Genomic DNA, 17,726 nt, shown 5'->3' on the forward strand with positions numbered 1-17,726 from the left:
GTGAGCCAAAGATTGCGTTTCATTGGCAGGACACTTAGAAGATGCAACAAGTCCACTAAAGAGACAGCTTACACTACACTCGTTCATCCTCTGTTAGAATATTGCTGCGCGGTGTGGGATCCTTACCAGGTGGGATTGACGGAGGACATCGAAAGGGTGCAAAAAAGGGCAGCTCGTTTTATATTATCACGTAATAGGGGAGAGAGTGTGGCAGATATGATACGCGAGTTGGGATGGAAGTCATTAAAGCAAAGACGTTTTTCGTCGCGGCGAGATCTACTTACGAAATTTCAGTCACCAACTTTCTCTTCCGAATGCGAAAATATTTTGTTGAGCCCAACCTACAAAGGTAGGAATGATCATCAAAATAAAATAAGAGTAATCAGAGCTCGAACAAAAAGGTTTAGGTGTTCGTTTTTCCGCGCGCTGTTCGGGAGTGGAATGGTAGGGAGATAGTATGATTGTGGTTCTATGAACCCTCTGCCAAGCACTTAAATGTGAGTTGCAGAGCAGTCATGCAGATGTAGATGTAGATATTGTTCAGTTTCAGCTGCACATTTTTAGTTATATGGACGATCTTCAGATCTAGAACAAAGTAAAACTAAATATGTACTGCCTAATATTTTACAATAAGTAGAAAAAAGACTTGTACATACATGTAGAATTTAACTAAGTACCTGTGCTAGCAACCTGTCTTGTCTATTCAGGACCTTGTTTCAGAGTACTGTGTCTTGCAACTGTGGTCAATGTTTTAAATAGATAAAAGGTAGGAGCTTATGGACGTGGAAAGGGGAAAACAGAGGAAGATGGAAAGGAGGAAATGAAGTGAGGGTGGTTGAGGGGAGGGGAATGGAAGCAGGGAGGGAGAAATGTGTGGATGTCATGAGTTTAACAACAGGGGTCTTGGTAAAATTATTGGAAGTATAACTATGAAAAAATTGTCGTTAAAATATTAATAGTGTAGAACAACGTGTGGGTAAAATGTAAAATGCATGAAATAGTAAAATTGCAAAGTGGAGTGAGGGGAGCTGAGAGCAGGGGAAGAAGGCAAGGAACCGTGAGGAAGGGGGAGGGATGCTACGAGTTTAACGAGAGGAGGTCTTACACTAAAATCGCAGTTTTCGTAATCGAATTTTTGGAATTTTTGTGCTTACTGTAAAATAGTAGATGGGGCTTATTTAGTTTTACTTTATTTTAGATCTGAAGATGATCCAGAGTGATCGAAACGCGTCATATCATTAAAAATGTGCAACTGAGAGTGGACAGTTGATGGCAGTTATTCTAAATGTCAGCACAGCTGCTGTTCCTCTCAAGAGAAATACAAAGGGTACAGTGGAAAGCACCGATTCTTTAGAGAATAGAACTCCCATCTCTGAGACAGCTTTAAACGTCCGATTAATTCAAAGAGTTAATATATTAAATATTTGGCTATATATATATAAATAATGGAACAAAAGTTTTGTTCAAATGTGTGTGAAATCCTGAGGGAACAAACTGCTGAGATCATTGGTCCCTAGACGTACACACTACTTAAACTGCCTTAAACTAACTTATGCTAAGAACGACTCAGCAGGAGGGAACAAAAGTTTTACAAAAGGTTTGACATAATGCTTAAAGTCTGTTAGAAGTCGCTAAGAGCTCTCATTATGAAACAATTGCGCTCCATGTTAAGCAAAGTCTAGTTTTACACCCATCTCAGTTTATATGACGTAACATCTTCTCAATTACGTGTCGTAAAATAATTACGCAGCTACTTTCAATTGCATGTATGGATATTGTCTGCAAAGTGTTTAGCGAATAGAGTTAGCCCGGGTATTTGCGCACCTGCAGTTACGCTGCCTCAATACAAACACGCAATTTCTGGCTATAGCACTTGTTGGGTTAGACTTTTAATATGAGATTACACCTCTTAATGAGTAAATCATGACTACATCTTAAATTTAAAATTCGGTCAATGATAGTGAAATTCAAATTTCTATTGTACCTGGAAGCCGTTAGATGGCAACATGCAACTACTGGTGCAGGGTTCCGTAATAACGATGTATTAATATAGATTTCTATTAGGTGTGATGAATAGTAGTTCGCTCTAAATTTAGAAAAATGTAAACTGATGCAGATGAGAAGAAAAAACAGTCCTATAATGTACGACTTACACTATTAACGGTGTCCTGCTTGATACAGTAACGTTGATTAAATATGTAGGGTAACGTTGCAAAACGATATGAAATGGAACGAGCACATGAAGTCAGCAATAGGGAAGGTGAATGTCGACTTCCGTTTGTTGGGAGAATTCTAGCAGAGTGTAGCTCACCTATAAAGAGAGCACATGTTGAACACCAGTGTGGCCCATTCTTGAATACTATTCGAGAGTTTGGGATCCACATCAGTTCGGATTAAAGGAAGATATGGAAGGAATTCATTTGTTACCGGTACGTTCAATCAGCAAGCGAGTATTGTGGAGATGTTTCATGAACTTAGATGATAATCCCTGGAAGGAAGACGATGTTCTTTTTACGAATCACTATTGACAAAATAAGAGAACTGGGATTTGCGCCTGACTGCTAGCCAATTCTACTGCCGCAAACGTACACTTCACGCAAGAACCGAGTTTATAAGAGACACCATGGCTCTTATGGAAGCATGTAGACAGTCGCTTTTTATAACACGTCAAAAGAGCTTTACAGAAAAGGCAACACAAACAGGTAAAGCAGGTTAAACACATACACACACGCTCGCGCGCGCGCGCACAGAAGAAGAGAGATAAAAGTTAACAAAATTCAAATTCAGCACCCCACTCACTCGGGAACAAATGAACGCCGATGGTGTTAGGACACACAACAACATCGTTTACACCCCGTTCCGGGAAGTGAAAAGGCGTCTGTTAAACCAAAATTATACAAGATACATTTAATATGTGTGTGCAGTGCTCTCAGAACGCGAAAGAAGAATGATCTGTCACAACAAAACGTGAATAATAACAAATATATGAGCAAAACATTTTGCCACACTAAACTCACGTTTCAAAAATCAACGGATGTATTAACTTGCCAACAAAATTCACATTTCCATCCTTTGGTTTGCAGATGACAAGATATCAGTGCAAGACACCAGACAGATGCTCCTGCAAAATCGAATAATGTAAAATCAAGGTAAGAACAAAAACGAACAAAAGCTGTTTGAGGCCTCATTTTGTTAGGTCAGTTACAGCCTAAAATATGTTCACTTTTTACAGGTTTGCATAAAAAAAACCACCGATGACGGCACAGAGGTGCCGAAACATGTTTGGGTAACAAGAAAAAACAGTGTTTTCCATAAAAGGCGGAATCTACATTCAATAATTTTAATTGGAAACGCGGAAAAAATTACAAGAGCTACAAATCTAAAAGACGAATATTCTCTTCTTCCATTTGCGAATGGAACAGAAAAGCGAATGGCTAATAGAGGTGCAACATACCCCCTTCTTCCCTCCCTCCCCCCGGTGCTTGCCCAATATGTAGGTAGACGTACGTGTAGGCACCTTGGGGGGCCTGTGCTGGAGTGTCCTTTAGCGCAAGGATATCAGCAACTACCTCGTTGTCGATGGTCTCGAAGCTGTGTCCGTCCAGGGAGTCTTGGCCCGGGGAAATAATGTCTTCTGGAGCGACGTAAACGGCTGGGGTAGCGTTGGCACATTGTTTTCGATCAAATAGTCTGCAACCAAGAAGACGATGTGGATGGGCGCATTGTCTTCATGGAGCTTCCAGGAAATGGCAATGTGTAGTGTGACGTGTGCGACACATCCTTTCAGCCCTTGATCAGTTCCTCACTAACAAGGGGAGGCCGCCAATTGTGAAATTCAGATTCGATTCATACTGCGCATAATAAAAGCTCATGGCCAGAGGTGTAATGTGGCAAAGCACCAAGATGCACTTCTCAGCCGTTGTCGAGAAAGTCGACAGTTAAAAGAAACCGTTGCGGTGAAATACTCTCTACGATTAATAACTATCTACACCGTCCTGGCGCAGCGGTAAGCGCTCGGGTTCGAAATCCGAATGTCGCCGGATCCAAACTCTGCGCTATGCAACTTTTTTTTTTAGTATTTGTTTTTTTATAATTCAAATATATATATATATATATATATATATATATATATATATATATATATATATATATAATTACCGGCAATCAGTTGCAACAATTTTGCATATAATAAGTGGTTGAAAGTCGTTTGTCGTGGAAAAACTGGCGACATCATTATGTTTTCCGCAAACAAAGTTGTATTTCACAAATGTTATTAATTGTCTTCATAATGTTAACCACGTATAGTTAACGGAAGACGTAGAAACGATATTCCGAAACGAATACGTATAGCGTAAGTCAAACGTTCGAATTAGAATAGAGACCCCACGAACACAAATTTGCTGTGGCAGGTATGAAATATAAACTCCGTTACTCGCTCGTTACACTTGAATGACAGATGTTGAATGGGCCGAAACGAGCCGCCGCATAACAGCGTAGTTGCCTGCTAACTTCGAAAGAAGGTAGATGCGGTTCCTAGTGCAACTTATAACATTGTCGAAAATCAGTGAGGACGGGAGAGCTTTGGTACACCCTGTTAAAAAAAACGGAAAAATGGAGGCGGTACAATTGGAGAGCGATCCGCCTTCACCAACATGCATAAGCAATTCATTAATACTTTATATATATATTTGAACTACAAAAACCTAATAATGAAAAAAAATTGCATGGCGCGAGATTCTATCCGGCGACCTTCGGATTACGAACCCGAGCCCTTACCGCTGCGCCACGACGCTGTAGATAATTATTAATCGTCGAGAGTATTTCACCGCAACGGTTTCTTTTAACTGTCGATTTTCTCGACAACGGCTGAGAAGTGCATCTTGGTGCTTTGCCACATTACACCTCTGGCCATGAGCTTTTATTATGCGCAGTATGAATCGAATCTGAATTTCACAATTGGCGGCCTCCCCTTGTAAGTGAGGAACTGATGGTCTGTCCAGCAGCTACAAACTCATGGGGGACAGCAGCACTGGAAAAGACAATAACTATTGCCTTTACTTTGGACCTGCTCATCTTGGCTTCCCAGAGCGTGGTGACTGCAAGGTGTGACAGTTAGAGCTCTGACTCTTCGACTCAGAGTCATATTCGAAAACCCATGACTCGTCTCCTGCTATATCGTTGTCCAAAAAAGTAGCATCATTTCTACACAGTTGCAGAAGTTCTTCAGATACGAGCACTCAGTCAAAATTTTCGGGACCAGTTTTGCACACACTTTCATCTGCAGTTGTTCGGTCACAGGGGCGGGCAATGGCTTTGGCGTACAACCCCTATTGTAAGGCCTGTGTTCAAACGTTCACGGACAACGATCACACTGTCTTCACCTTTCGACGTTGAAGAACACCCCAGCCTTGCAAACACGCGTTGTGCCACCGAAAACACCTGCCGTTTTTACAGAGACTCATTTCCAAATGCCTGTTCAATCACTGGAAATGTTTCGGCAGCGGACTTCTGAAGTCTCAAGCAGGATTTGTTGCATACCGCTGTCCAAGAGAATGCTGCACTGCGGCTGGCATCAGACCATCAAACCGAGGACTGTTGAGGGATACGTACTGAACGATAACAGACACACGTTGGTAGCCTAACTGCACACAGCAAAGGTTTTTTATCTGAACGATATCTTCTGTGTTGTAAGTCTGTGTCATGTTCCTCTGCCTGAAAACTGTCTAAGATTTTCCGCGTCCTCAAGAATATCCCAGCGGAGAGGTCCATATGTCGACCGTTAAGGAAAACAATTTTAAAAAATGGTTCAAATGGCTCTGAGAACTATGGGACTTAACTGCTGAGGTCATCAGTCCCCTAGAACTTAAAACTACTTAAACCTAACTAACCTGAGGGCATCACACACATCCATGCCCGAGGCAGGATTCGATCCTGCGACTGAAGCGCCTAGAACCGCTCGGTCACGGCGGCCGGCGAAAACAATTAAAGAGGAACATCAAGAACATGATGCAGCCTTTCAGTCCACAAGAGCTAACCTTCAATGGCAGTCGTCACAGAAGTCTACAGGCTTAGACTAACGTGTATGCTAATAGTATAGGAAATGAGGAAGCCGATCAATTGGGAAAGAACTCAACGAAGAATGGAAGATTGAAGAACGACAACTTCCAGTGGTTCACCTACTCGTAATTGCTGTATTCAAACACAGACCGATGATCTGCCAAAGGGGGCCTCTTACAAACAAATGCACCCACATTTACGGAAGGCCCAATGGTGCGCTGAAATGTGGGACTTGAAATGTAACTCATCTGGCTTAGGGAATAAGAGGCAACTCGTAAGGACCATTGCCAGCATGAGATTCAGTCAAGGCAGCTACCGACAATAGCCCTTTAGAATCCAAGTCATACCATCACCAAATGCAATTGTGGGATGATCCAAAAGATCACTCACATATACTTTGGCTGTCCTAGACACAGAATAAAATCAGCTTGGCTTCGTAAGAAGATGGACCGCAAAAACTGTCCTCGAATGTATTAATATTCTTGATAACACTTAATACAAATATTTATCAACTACTTGTGCAATTTCTTTTAAAGATTGAGGTTAAATTTTAACTATTCAGTTTGGGGTTGTATGTATTTCTGTCCATGCTAATGAAATTTATGTCCTAAATTCTTCAGAAATTGTGAAAAAGATTTATGCCTTCAAGGGATAGACAGCCCTTTTAGTTTGGACTAGCTGTGTTGATTTACAAAACATTTCATTCGTCCTCACTCTTCTGTACTCCTCCTGTGGTGAGGACGATAGTACATTTTGTAAGAAAATGTACGAGACCAGACTTTTAAGTTGTCACACAAATAAAGAAAAGAAGACATTTTTGGTAAAATCGTTTTGTTCTTCCTCTTGTTCTTGCAGACTGTGTAATATCCATGTTTCTCTCGCGTTTAAATCTATTTTCCTGAGTATTTCGAATATTTTGTACCATTTCACATTATCGAAAGTTATTTACAGGTCGACAAACTGTATGAACGAATCTAGATTTTTTGCTAGTCTTGCTTCTCATGTGTTTTTATTGTTAGTTCTGGGTTTTATGTAGCTGCTGGATTGCTGCTTGTAATTGAAGCTGAGTCAGAACACTTCATGAAATGTCATCCAACGTAACATTTGACATATTTACATTTTTCTTTTAATACGGTCGTCATAGTTCATACTCTTGAAGTAGGGGTCGTGCTAATCAGTGTGTACTGGTCCGTGACTGGCAGTACACAAGATCGATTGACAACGACAACGGATCATACTGTACCCACGTCTCTGTGCCGTTACTGCAGAGTATCCTTAGCCCACCAGTCGACCACCACACCTTCAGTTAGGTACAGTTTCTTATTTTTAACTAGAGGTTAAGACTGCAGGACACTATCTAGTTACAGGAGATTTCAGTTGGAGAGGAGCCTCTGATGACGACAAGAATTTAGCCCGCGCCGCAATCACACTGGCAATGAACTAATCGGGCACGAAATCAGCCTTAGTACAATTAATGTTGCAGCCACCTCAACCGCTGACCATGCAAACAGCCTGTCTGCCAAATAAGGGGAACAACACCCTGCCTCGACACGACGCCGAAAATCGTACCGAGCCACGATAGAACTACGAATAATCACTTAACCATATTCACACACCAATGATTACTGAAGTTAAGCAGTAGTGAATAAATGGGCCTATTTAATGAACCACTCTCGTTGTCTACGATACTGATCTCGTCGGAGCAACAAATTACTTTAATTTCAGTACCTGATTATCTTGCGTGATGATAAATGCGACATCCGACTAGCAATTGTTATCTTTCGCAACGAGCTTTTCGTAACGCAGTACGTACTCTCTGACATAAACTCGCAACTATTTTATTACTTTTACTAAAATACCAATCTATCTACCGTCTTGAAATGATTATTCTGTTTATGGACATTTACATCGCTACTGTTAGAAATAAAAACATTTTTAATTCTCCCTTAAATATTTTTCCAACTCGACACAGAGATAATATGTAAGTGATGAGACTTCGCATGGCAACTCCTGACTTGACCTGGGGTCTAGCCATACCCCCTCCATTCCGTCTGAGCTCCAAGCTAGCGACCAATGAGTGTTCAGAAGTGGGCGAAACCGAGTATCCCATCAGATAGCGCCTTATAAAAGCTGTATTGCCGGGCTGGGAACAGCTGATGTTTGTAGTAGGCAGTAGCCTAGTAGGAAAGTACACACAAAGGCCTGGATATTTATATTTAGTTGTGAAAACTTGTTTTTTTTCTGTGCAAGTTATATTTCTTCGTGGAAATTATACGTGATTCTCTATGAGTAGTGTGCTAAGATTACAATAAGTACGAATACGTTGTGCCTTAGTGATGATTATCCGCCGTAAAATCGGAGAACTGTCGATTTATCGCGTAGTACGTAAAGCTTTTGGTGTGGTTGTTACTATAAACCTTGAATGTAATTTACTGATGATTTTGTATTAACACAGTGAAATATAATAATCATTCCACTATAGAACAATAAAACTGTCAGCTGAAGAAAACGTGACAAATCACTAATTTTGTTGCGCTAAGAGTTTGTTTATAAATAACTGAGCTACCAGTCACAATTTTTTTCTGTTCTTTATATTTTGCACGAAGCGTTGTGCTAAATAATAACCATTTTCAAGTGCATTGTTCACCATCCTGTGCCATGTTTTCGTGGTGTTTTCGCTTGTAGCCATATATGTGCGTTTGTTATTTTTTTATGTATGCCTGTACTGTGCTCAGAAAATTGGACCACAGAAGAATTTAAGGACAACAGAAGAAGCAGAACCCCACACAAACACCACGAAAAAGTGGCATAGTATACAGAACAATGCACTTCAAAATGAGAATTATTTCTCGAAACGCGTCGTGAAAAATATAAATAAAAGTAAAAATCGTGTGGTAGCAATTATTTATAAACGAAGCCATGTCTAACGCGTAAAATCAAATTATTGCGGTATTATTATTAATTTTTAAAATTTGTGTATCCGCAGAGAAATATTAATTTAACGGTACGTGTTTATTTTTTAAATTACACATAGATTACTAGTTTCGAGTCTATAAGAGTGCAAAGGATGCCACAGAACATTATTGGTGTAAATGATTCCCACACATTTGGTCAAAGATATACAACAAATTTATTAACTAACATTTGGGCTACTGCACTGTAAATGAGTATTTGAAATACCTGTGGACAACCACATATTCATCTGTACTATGTAACAACATGTACCATAATCAGGAATGTCAGCCTAATTACAGAAAATCGAAAACTGTAAGAAACTAGAGGTCAATGGAAGCGTCCGATCCCACCTGTGCGCCTTGACTTGCAACATAAGGGTGTTGTGGTGTGACACGTCATTATGGCACAGAGTTATGAGCTGGTTTATTATGAGAAAACTTAGACATCTGGACCTATAAGAACATCATTCTATTGTCAGACATTTATGGAATATGGTCAAAGTTAAAAAAGTATTTTTCAAAGTTGCGTTTATATTGCAGATATTTTGATCTTATGACTTAACTTTTTACTGTGCAAAAATAATCTCTTCAGAAAAGACTGACCAAGGCTCAATAAAACCATACCTAGAGTTTCACAGCTGCTGACCAGTATTTTGGTGTATTACTCATACATTTATGAACTTGATTTTTTTTTCTCAAACGTGAGTAACAACTCAATTACACAAAAAAAAACTTTTTTTACGAAGCACACACAACATATGAATGAGAGGTCAACATATGTAAGTGTGCAACAGTACCTATGGGGATTTTTGGGGCATTATCCTGGATAAAAACGAGTGGCGTATAATACAACACATTTTATCCCAATTTTGCTAAAAAATGATTCCATGGCAGCAGCCTTAAGTTTCTGTAGATTAAGAAAGCCAAACCAATCTAATTAGTGTATTGCTCTTTCGTGACCTTTTTACAGTATTAAATGTTACTATTTAACTGACTCTTTCCTCTTTAATTGTTTCTAGGACTGTACATCATTTTCATGCACATAGGATGAAACATGGACACATTAACAAATGTATTAATCTTCCAGTTTGTTAATATATTTATGTTTGCCCCAATAGAAGTTGAATGTAGCACAGTCAGCCATGATACATTAGGGAAATTGGCAGTACCAGACCTCAAAGGCTTTTAAGGCACAGTAAAATATGCTTACTATAGGCGTGTTGTGGTAGAATCATTATAAAGAAGCATAGAATGTACTTACCTTCAATACAATTTTTTAGTCAAATCAGAAAATAACATGTGCTCATGTAATAGTTCTGGCTAAGCTCATAAAACTAAATTCGTACGGGCCCAGAAGTCTTACTTGTGTTATTTTTATACAAATTAAAGAATTTTACTAAATTAGTTTAAGTATGAAGAAACGTGTTATGATAACACCAGTTACCTCGGATCTTAGCAAAACAAAATAGGCTAAGACTTTTCAAATGGTAACAACTTTCAAATTTAAAAATAAATATGCCAAACTGAGTGTGCAGTACAGATTAAGGTGTTGGCTGTCAGCTTTTTTTATACCCCCATTGCTGTTAAATGATACGGAGGTTTTACATCTGTCTATCTTTTGTCTTCCACTTTCTATTTTTACCTCAACTTTGAATCTAAAAATGGGCCCTAATATTTGTTTTAACTGTATTATACTACATATAATTTTAAGAACAACAGAAAATGTGGAAATATACTTTCAGTTGCTTGTTCCACATATTGTCTCAGATTAAAAAATTACAGCTATCTGGAAAAATTTGTCTAGTATTACTCCATACAGTTAAAGATTTTTCTGTGGGCAGTAGTACTTTATTCTGTTTGTGTATGCCTTGAAGACAATTTACACATTCCAAGCACTGGTATCCTAAAATATTATCACATAACTAATGTTTGAATGTTTATTTACAAAGTAGATCACTTCGAGAATTCTCAGAGTAGTGTAACATGTGCTCTGCTAAAATGTTCACATGTTCTCCTTGTTCCAGCTGGCAACACATTAATGCCCACAAATGTACTCTGTCACATCTTTTAATCAATTTTTGTGAACTATTAGTCAAACCTCACTATGGTTTTTACTCGAATGGAAGTTCATACAGTTAGTTTTCTTTATGTTTAGAGCCGCTTTGTCTTTATGTGATGAATTTTAACCATCTTTGAGACATTTATTTGATTTCTCTGTCAGCTGGCTTGGATTTTTATTTGGGATTACTTAGTACCATCGTTAGTGAATGAAATTTACCTCCATGCATGATAATTTGTGGGAAACATTCATGAAGAAAAAGACTTTGTATAATATGGTCCCCTGAGTGACACACACCTATTTAGGTTATGATAAATGTTTTACTAAGTTTTTTTGAAGTGAGATATCTCAACAACTTGAAGCATCCTGTTTGACAAGTGTGATGGAGGAGTTTCACTAGGAAGACAATGACCGAGACTTAATGTTGTAAGGCACAAGTCTTAAAAGTGAAGCTGATATAATATTAGTTATGTTTAATGCATTTTTCTGGGCAAGCTGGTATACCTGCCCTGTTATAACTCATTCCAGTTTCTTTCCTGATACGTACTGTTGTTTCCTGTGCACCTTAATGTCACAAGATAATGACTGAAGATTGTATATGTATATACATAAAGGAAATACAGTGCGTCACTTACCTGAAAGCTGATATCTGGCAGTGGTGGATAGGCATGACCCCCTCCTCAGATATGGATCACACAAACAGCATGCAATCCGTAAATGTATGGTGTCTCTCTCTCTCTCTCTCTCTCTGTATGTGTGTGTGTGTGTGTGTGTGTGTGTGTGTGTGTGTGTGTGTGTGTGTGTGTGTAAGTAATTGCAAAATTAGAAAATGAAAGTTACTTAGACATTACATGGTTCAGTTTTTAGTCATTAATAGGCATTCTTTATGAAAAGAGCAATTAAAACAAAATTTTACTATGCTGAAGTCGGTCTTGTGAGCTAAATAGCCTGTCAGTTCGTTAGTAATATGTTCCACAGATCACTTTGCATTATAGATTGCAGTGATGTGCAACGAGTCTTTATACATTCACATCACAAATTAATTTGGACATATGATTGCATTCTGAACATTTTTAATTTTGTATTTTTGTTGATGGTAATAGCACTAAAGTTAAACATAACTGCACTAGTCAAATGGCAGTGAGAGATGTATGTATAAGCTTGCTGCCAATGTGAAGGCAGCACAGAGTGGGGTTTTAAGACCACGAGACATCTAGGTCTAAGTGAGCTTGGTATGGGTTAGGACAGAAACACTACAGTACATTATATGAAATCCCAATTAATTTAAATAACACAACAGTCTGTATAGCAATACAGTATAATTTTTAAAAAATGCTGTAATGTGAATAACCCCAAATTGTGTTTTACTGTCAGTGTTGTTTTGCGGCAGTTGTGTACAAATTGTAATCATTATAGTCAATACCTTTCTTAAATTGGTTTCTTGAATTTAGTAAATGTGTGCCAGTTCTATATTTATATTCATATTCTTTGTCATCGATGCATGGAGTTGGACATTAATACATATACAAAATTAAACAAATCATTACTCTCTCCTGTCCAGTTAATGGCTCTCTGTAGGCTAAGCAGTGATTTGAAATGCACAGAATTACAAGGATCTGGCTTTCATCCACCTACTCATGCCAACCCTCATCTGGAGGTTGTTTACCACACAAGCATAGGTCTCTTTGGACCCTGATTCTGTCTTACTACTTTCTCACATATTTCACAATTTTTCCACACTCCTTTGCTTTTCCTCTTTGTCTTCACTTACCAGAAGCAGGACATAAACATTCATGGTGAGTACACTTACCTAGTTCAGCTTTCTATCTGATATTCAAATAAAAGTTTAAAGAGATTTATTGTCCTTTCATTTTAAGAATGTTAAAGTCACAAACTAGTCTCACTAGTTGGCTTGGCATTTAATGAAAAAATTAAGTTTTTACAACATTAATGCATTTTTTGTTTAGTTTAGGATGTTCTCCCAGCAAAAAATTATTTACTTCCTTTTTAGTTAATTTGAGATGAAAATTGTTTGTTTAGTCTCTACATGCCAGAGGAAGCTATCATCATAAGCAATTCCTTTATTCCTACCTTGGTGTAAATGGGGGCAATCTGTTCATAATTCTCATTTAAATGTGATGCTTATATTAACATTGCAAAATATCTTCACTTAATCTTCTGAAATAAAGTTTTAATACCAATTAATAATATAATAACAGTTCGTTCCTGTCAATATTACAGTTTATTATTGCCAATATATATTAAAATGGAGGAAACATTTTTCATTATCAGCTGACAGAACTACTTCAGAAAGCAGATATAATATGACAAATTAAATAAGCTACATGTAACCTGAAGGAACAGATGTAAATAAAAAAAAAGTCATACTGCAGAATATAAAATGTAGTTTACATTTTAAGAAAAGATAATTCACATTTCCCAGAAACTTGTGCGACATACACAATAAGTATCCACATTGTTGGGATATCCCAATTTAAAGAAGAACTTCTATATTTTAATAGTAAGTTTGGCCCGAGCTTTAAGAAAAAACTTAATTACTGCAATCATTCCCTTAATGGTTCCATTAGGTTGGATCTCAGATTAAGAAAATCCTACACACTATGCTGTAGTAAACAGTCGTGCACCTTCAAAAGTCTGAAGCTGACTGGGATGATTGCGTAGCTGGTGATGGAAAGGTAGCCTGAAAAGAAATTAAAATCCACATTAACATTACTGAAAACCTTTATTTCTAAATTATGGATTACTAAGTTTGTTACACTAATACTGGGTTAATGTTGGGGAAAAATGTTTATGTAACATGGCTTTTCTTATTCATTTGTGTAACGAAATATTCAATGACGTAATGAAACTCAAAGTGGCTCCACATTTGTGTGTATTTACATCTTTATATTGTAATTAGCTACTTAAAGTCATAATATGTATATGCCACACCTTAAAAAAACACTTGGATAACTAATAATAAAAAAATATAGGCCTAGTTAATTGTTACAATTTAGATGTCATGTAATGAGAATTTTACTGTACATGCAAGACATACTGGACCAAAGAAAGGAAATGCCATGATGTTAATAACCTAACACCTAAGCAAGATTAGGAAACAGTTTGAACATGAGAATATTAATATGGGTGATAATCAATACCAGATGTAGTTTTTCTGCCTAGATGATGTTATAGTCAGGACTGAGATTTTAAGCTAATGGGGAACTTGAGGCAACTGCCAATCAGGAAGTTGTGTTAACACAAGATATGAGCACTTTTACCCATCAGAAATTATTCCATAATGTACTAATGCCACTGCTTTGGAACAAGACGTGTTGTGAACTATGTGTGAACATTCACATTTGCATGAGAAAGTCACAAGCCAATGGAAATATGCAATGCTGCTTGGACAGAAGGGAACATCCTGTACACACCTCAATTTTTTTTGAATGAAACAGAATGTGTAAACACTTTATGACTGATTTGCAGTGTATCATTCAGCTGGCTTGCTGTGTAATGGAATTATCCACACCAAGTTAAAGATGTGGAGTGACTTCAGTTTTTTCAATAGCAATGTCTACAAATTATTCCACGTGACAGTCACATCAAATCATAATTAAGTATTTTCTTTTTCTTTAATTATACTAACAGAGCTGCCTTCAGATAAAATAATAATTATTTTAAAAATGGTGCCAGAAACTTGCATGCCATAGCCTTTATCAATACTGGATGTGAGGTCAGTCTGGAGGCAGTTTTCAGTTGCAATTTCTTATTTCTTTTGTGGATTGTTTCGGTCTTTACACCACCATTAGCACACAGTATTAAATTTATGCTAGCTAGCCAACAGCACTGTTTGTCCAGCAGTGCTAGAAGTGCTGCGTCAAACTTACAAATGTTAAATAAATAATAATTACTTTATTCCTTAATATGCCCTTTGGGGAAAGGAAAGTTGCTAGATAAATTTCAAAATGCCATACTTGACTTTAGAAATGTAATACTTACCATTTCAGAAATTTCTACTGTCTTCACAAATTCCTTGATTTGCTTAGAGTGTGGTCTTTGTCTTCCTCCCCAGATGACATCTGCGACCTGCCAACTTGTTTTTTCTTCTGCTTATTGCAGTGGGCTGAACGGGAACATAGTTACCACAATTTTTTCTAGATTTTCCTGTAAAAAAAAATTAGAATTCATACAATATTGAATTACTTTCCATAACATTTATATAAAAGTATGTTTTACTTACCTTCACCAAAATTTGCCAAATAAGGTACACAAGCAGATGGCGTTTTAAGGTTTCTCAATTTCTCGCACATGACTTCAAGGCCTTTCCTCATTTCCTCGGGGGATTTATTTGAAAAATCTATGAGACGAACTTTTATCTCATCCATTAAATCATTATGTCTTTTGCCTGGAACTGTCTCAATGTGAAGTGTCTCTGGCATCTCTTCTTGGCTTTCACAGAGCAATCCTGTGTCCATTTGCTCCAAACCTTCCGAAGAATTTGAGGCCCCTGCATTCTGAGAGCAATACAGAGGCTCTAACCACTCTTCAGGAGGCTCCTCATTTGTAGCAATAAAATAATACAGTCTGTTGTGTTGGCAGAAGGGCCAACACTGTTTTTCTAGAGGAGGCCGAAATGCACGCGTTTAATTACGCGCTGACTGGCGTGAGGTCTAGAACAGGACAATATCTTGAGAATTGCAAATAAAGTACGTAGATGAGGTAATACTTAACTTTAATCCACAATTGTAGACCATCTCTCGTTACGGTACATGCTTCATAATATTAATTATCAATTGAATACGGCGCCTTGCTAGGTCGTAGCAAATGTAGCTGAAGGCTATGCTAACTATCGTCTCGCCAAATGAGAGCGTATTTGTCAGTGAACCATTGCTATGAACGTCGGCTGTACAACTGGGGCGAGTCTAGTACGTCCCTCTAGACCTGCCGTGTGGTGGCGCTCGGTCTGCTATCACTGACAGTGGCGACACGCAGGTCCGACGTATACTAATGGACCGCGGCCGATTTAAAGGCTACCACCTAGCAAGTGTGGTGTCTGGCGGTGACACCACACAGTCTACGTATACTGTCACTATCCGTCACCACCCTATAGTTTCCTGATGGTAAAACATTACTGCCCCAGTCTATATGTTTGCAGATCTTCCCTGTACTGCCTTGGCAACAAGTGCAAACAAGAACAGCCATATTAACAATGTAATAATGATTCTCCCTTTCTTCACTGGGAACGAGCAGAACATCCTCATTGACTTGCCTGATTTTTGCTAGAATCTTCTGTGAAGGAGCCTTTATAGGCCTACAGAAAGACTTAGGGCTTGCTCCATTAGCAGCATCAAGAAGTCTCCTCTGAAAATACAAATTCACCTTTGTGAGAAAAAAGTCCACCATCTGAACCACATTGAAGGCACGCATCCTCTCAAAAATCCTGTCCTTTAAAATTCTCGTGAAGGCCTCACTTATATTATTTATGTTGTGTCCTTCTACAAGCATACCTCGCCGATGTGAAAGGGTCCACAGTTCTTTCCTATCCCAATACCCTTCCAAGTATTTCAGTAAATTTTGATGATTTTCACTGATGTTCGCTCTTGTTACATTATAGTTTACCACTGCTTCATTTTTTGTTTGCGCAAACATTATTTTTTTGAAATTCTGGAAGAACTCGCACTGTTTTGCCTGTGGTATAGCATTTTTTGCTTTGAGAAGCCAGCGCCACACTGCCTGCAGGACATGGAATATACACAACAAAGTTTTTGTGTTTGGAAAGCACCTTCTAATAGCATTTTGTTCTGACTGGCTGTCGTCAGTCAGAAACACACTTGGGCCTTTGATGTTTCCCCCAAAAATATTTTCCCCCACTATCTCTTTCAGCAACTCTAGTCCCATTTCTATAGCTCCGCAGCTTTCTGAAGACATAATCAGAACTCCTAGTGGTAAACCTCCACACTCACTGTGAGTAAGTAAAACGAACACTCTGCTGCTATCATGATCCAGAGAACCAGTGGAATCCATAAATACAAGTTTGGAAGCAGCTTTTACACGAGTATGGACTTTTTGCATCAGTGGTGAGCAAATGCTGAAAAACAGTTATACAAATATTAATAGTAGCTAAATGTATATGCATAAAGTTTTCATCAGACTACAAATTTGTAAATATACTCTTACCATACTATATAATCATCATCTTTCTGAATCATCTTGGCACACACAGCTCCAACTTCGCTGTTGTATTCCTCTAACCTCTGTTGCAACAGCTGCTTTCCTTCTTTGTTGAAGTCTGTTGGCCCATACTTTTTCTTAAAAACTTTATTGAACAAATAGTGGCAAAAGTTGTAATCAGGACACCTGCTTCTGTCTGCAAGGACTAAGGGGTAATCTGAACAATTCAGCTGAATTTCAACCTTTATTGACTCAAGAGCAGTGGCTGGTGAATGACCTCTTTCAAACAGGGAGATTAATTTTTCTTTGACATCGCTTGATGGTTGCCCAAATCTTAAATCAGCAGCACTCTCAACACTGTGGTTATGACCCAACACCAAGTTAACCTCACGCGGCATTTCCTTATAGAGCATTGCTTTCTCTACAGACTTACCTCTGTATCTATCATGCACAGCGTGAATTGTCACTGTCATTTTTGATGG

This window comes from Schistocerca serialis, chromosome 2, assembly GCF_023864345.2.
Source record: "Schistocerca serialis cubense isolate TAMUIC-IGC-003099 chromosome 2, iqSchSeri2.2, whole genome shotgun sequence".
Taxonomy (NCBI): Eukaryota; Metazoa; Arthropoda; class Insecta; order Orthoptera; family Acrididae; genus Schistocerca; species Schistocerca serialis.